This window comes from Sinocyclocheilus anshuiensis, unplaced genomic scaffold, assembly GCF_001515605.1.
Source record: "Sinocyclocheilus anshuiensis isolate Anshui unplaced genomic scaffold, SAMN03320099.WGS_v1.1 scaffold709, whole genome shotgun sequence".
In the NCBI taxonomy this organism is placed as follows: Eukaryota; Metazoa; Chordata; class Actinopteri; order Cypriniformes; family Cyprinidae; genus Sinocyclocheilus; species Sinocyclocheilus anshuiensis.
The window spans coordinates 1,304,156-1,308,674 of NW_015540926.1; the positions used below are offsets into that span (position 1 = coordinate 1,304,156).

General features: G+C 33.8%; 1 pseudogene; it reads right to left on the bottom strand.

Moving 5' to 3' along the window:
* Positions 1–471: 471 nt before the first annotated feature.
* LOC107689366 (dnaJ homolog subfamily C member 12-like) lies at positions 472–3,843 on the bottom strand (annotated as a pseudogene).
* Between the last annotated feature and the right edge of the window lie 676 nt (positions 3,844–4,519).

Sequence of the window (4,519 nt, forward strand, 5' to 3'; positions counted from 1 at the left end):
GTTTACCTTCACAGACATAACTGACTGTTTTTGTAACTCGTGTATTTTTAACGTAAACTTGTGTGTGAATGAGAACTTAGTTTAATACTCACATGCTGTGACGGCCGCTTTCTGTCCGTGTGCTTCGGATGTGTGCACTCAGAAAACCTTATATCTGAAGTTTAAACTCATATGGTTTAAAACGCATGATTTCAGCACAATAAACACGATAATCAGAACCAAAGCAGATGTTTTTAGCAGGTTCGAGCTGTAATGGAGCAGCTCTATTCTGGAAAAGGGGGCGGGGAGCAGCAGCTCATTTGCATTTAAAGAGACAGGCCCGAAAAACAGCGTGTTTCTGCTTCCACTCAAAATAGGCATTTTCAAAATTATATAATAAATGATCTGTGGAGTACTCTGGGGACACCAGAGACTTGTATTACATATTGTAAAAAGGGGCATAATATGTCTCCTTTAATTGATGCTATATGCATAAAAATGCATTATTTATTACACATTATATTCATTCAAATAAACTTTATAATCATTTATTGTGCCAATCTGCAGGCTTGAAACTCATATTTCAACAAAAAATCCTTCTGATTGGACATTTAAGGCATAGAAAGCATCACTGCTGAAAATTGATGTCAACATATCTTACCTTTCTACAAAACAAGCTAAAACAGACCCAAGTCAACGTTATGCATAATGGTGACGTGTAGTAAATGACTGGTCAGTTCTGATTCTTTCCTCTATATGTGGAAGAATAGAATAGGATAAGAATATAGAACGACAGAAAATATGCATTTATATTTCATAGTTCCTGAACTTCTGTAAAAGGCCTGAGGGAGCTTCACCAGCCCAGCGAAGCCTGTGATGCCAAAAATCATCTGTGAAACAGAGACATTAGGGTAAAAAACTAATAACTGAAGAATTCTAAATAGCCATGACAAAGAAATCTCTTACAGGATTCAGACAGATTCACTCCATTCACGTTCACTGGATCTGGATCGTTTGCAGCCTCAAGCATCGGCTCTTTCTTGCTCCTCACGGCCCAATGCATTGACTGAGATTTCATTTTAGGAAACACATTCATGAGTTATTATAAACTGCACGACAGAATGCAGTGTTAATTTTCCATGCATTCGTTCATCATCAGCGTCCTGTCATTCAAAGCAGCGACTAACACTCACTGTTTTAACAGAGTCACTGAGCGCTCGCCACTTGCTGAACGGGATTGCAATTCGACTTCTGAGCCAGAGATCTTAATTCTTTCTTTTCTTCTCATCCATGAGAACCTCTTTAGCCTCCTGTAACTTCTGGAACTCCTCCACTGCAAAAAGTGTGTGAGAAACAGATTCAAACGCTCGCGAAAGACATGGCAGTGAGTGTGAGAGTGTGTGTGTGTGAGTGAGTGAGTGAGTGAGTGAGTGTGTGTGTGTGTGTGTGTGTGTGTGTGTGTGTGTGTGTGTGTGTGTGTGTGAGAGTGTGTGCAAATCAGTTTTGGACTGCTGAGGTTTTTAATAAAGCAATATGCTTTCTCTCAATCACATCGTCAATAAACGGTACATTAGGTCTGTATAGAGAGAGACTATGACATTATTATTGTGCTACGTATGACTACTAATTGGTTTAAAATTAAATTCTGGCTGATGTGTATTTCTGAATTAATCATTAACAGTTCAAACAGCCAGTCACAAGCTTTGGTTTTAATTCAGTGGGTATTCTGAGGACTTCATTTAAACTCCAGTTTAATTCCCATTTTACCTCAGATCAGTGCTGAAGTTCCCACAGCATTAACTGGACCAAGAGGAGGAAAAAGACAATAAAAGATCAATATAAGGGTCTCTAGCTCCACTGTGTGGCTAGTATTATAATACGACAATTACTTTCTCAGTTAAACTGCTTACATCAGCTAATAGTGATTAGGTTGTCACAACACCAAAGTGTTATTGACTGAAACCAAAAGTTTATAGATTTCATAATCCTCAATTTCACTGCAGAATGAATTACTAACTTCAGAAAACTATTAGGCTGTAATACTTCTGTGATTCTTTTTAACGGGTGAATTTCGTTGCATTAGATCAAGTGTTTGCATTGAGATTTTATAGTTAACTAAAACTATTTAAAAAATGTAAAAACACTTTCATTACTTGAAATAAAAAACGTTTTAACTGAAATAAAATACAATTTAAAAACCTTAAACTTCTTTTATTTCAGCTAGTTGGTGTGTACCTGTTTTTCTATTCTGGTGGGGACTTAAACCTGTACTACACACAGACTCATGGGGACATCTATTTACCTCCTTCATTAATGTTTCATCAGTGGAGAAAAGGACTTTGTAATCTTTCATCATGTTCGTTTAGGTTAGTGCAAACCAAAAATATACATAAACAAACATTTAAATGAATAAATTTACAATTATTTAATATAAACTTAAATTATCAACATTAAAAATCTCCAAAAAGTATTTTAGTCATTCATTAAAAATTGTGCAAACACAATCCACTAAAAATGAATTTTAAAATATTTTATTTGCATTTATTTATTTATTTATAAATGTATATTTAAAGTATTTTTAATTAATTGTAAATCACATTTGTATCCCTTTCATTTTATTTATATCTTTCATGATTTTATAGGCATTACTGAATACATTTTTCAAAATTATTATTTAAAATAAACATACTTTTAAAGTATTTAAATGACTTTTTCTTGTAAAACGAATTACATTATTTTATTTTTATTTAATTCATGATTTTATAAGACTAAATTATTTTTGTAAATTATTTTTTAAACAGATTTAAACTCAAGAATTGTCTCAGATCTGGCATTATATCGGGCATAGCCTATTGGAAAAACCCAAATCAATCGACAACTGGGAATGTTTTTGGCCAAAATGCATTGCAACTAATTAAAAAAGTACATTAATATGGTAATCATTCAGAACTATGGTGCATTTCAAAGTACCACGGTATTGGTGCAACGTGTCTCAGCTTCTCTCTTAATGCAAACCCAAAAGAAACAGATTGCATCTTTGCACAAAAATATGAATTATTATCTCTACCTGCTTTGGGGTTCTCTGGGTGTTTGTCGGGATGGCAGGCCAGAGCTCTCACTTTAAACTCATTGACGATCTGTTCAGTCTATGGAGCATGCATATACATTTGTGTCAAGATTAGCATGTACTGACTCTGTAATGCAGATGGATAAGTCTGTTTAATCAATTATTCTTACCACCAGCATGATGTTGTCAGTCCCTGACATTAAAGCACCAGGCTGTTCTGCTGTCATAATGATTAGATGTGTAAAACGTCTTATTCTGTCACATACACGTTCATGCAATTAGTCTATCAAATATTTTTACATTGATTGTTTACAAAAGATGAAATGCACATTTACATGTAGCAACTGCGATTATTTTAATTCAACTTTGTATGAAGGTAGAATGACGTCAAAAAGATTTGCATACGCAGGGTATGAGTTGTGGAAGTGTACATAAGACTAATTAAAGACGCCGTAATAAACTGGCAGAAATACTCAAACGCACGCTCTAAAAGCACTGTTATGGTTTGTAGTAAGTTGTGTTCACCGTTGAGAGCTCATCGCAGCCGAGAAGCCCGTAATAATCCTCCAGATCCTCCTTTCTGCAGCTCAGTATCGCCTCCAGCACTCAACCGCAACACGAAACTACCGTAAACTCCCGTGAACGAGTCCTTCTGTCAGTCGGCCGCAGTCAACAGAGCGCGCATGCGCGTTAGTATTCGGAGCTTTACGGTAGAAGTGCTTTAAATGGCCTTTTAAAAAAAAATTTGTTTAATACTACGTAATTCAAAAACTGTCGTGTAATTTACAGAATACCATGGTATTGTATGTAAACATAATAATGGCAATAAAGTACTTTAAATGTAAAAATTTTTTTTTTTTATTTGTTTGTTTGTTTGTTTATTAAGCTCAAATCTCCTTTCATAGTGGCCTAAGGCACTTTTTGGCAATAGTACTTTAAATGTAACATTTTTTTTTTTTTTATTTGTTTGTTTGTTTAAATGTAGAACATTTAAAATAAACAAACAAAAGAAAAGCTTTCAAGTATTCTATGCATTATATACAATTTCAATATATTTAATTAGCTCAATTTTAAACAGCACGATGTTCAGTTTTTTGTTTGTGTTTATAGTATTTTTCATATAAAATTACGCAAATTAATAATAAATTTATTTTCTAAACTCTTATTTCCATACAATAAAAAAATATATTTACCAGTTAAAGGAATTTTAAATGTTGTGTGTTTAACAGTAAAACAAATAAATAATTTAAAAAAATAAATAAATAAAATAAAAACGTATTTTCCATCCCTTTAAAAACTCTTGAGACTGGATAAGTTCAACTAAATTCAATTGAATTAATAACTTTAGAAGTAACTTCTTTGGTGGGACAATATTTGCTAGGGAAGTGTATTCCACAATGTTTTGTATTTAACGTTAGCTTGTACGGACTCGGTGACGTGACGTCACACCATTACCGGAAGTCCTCCCGCGCT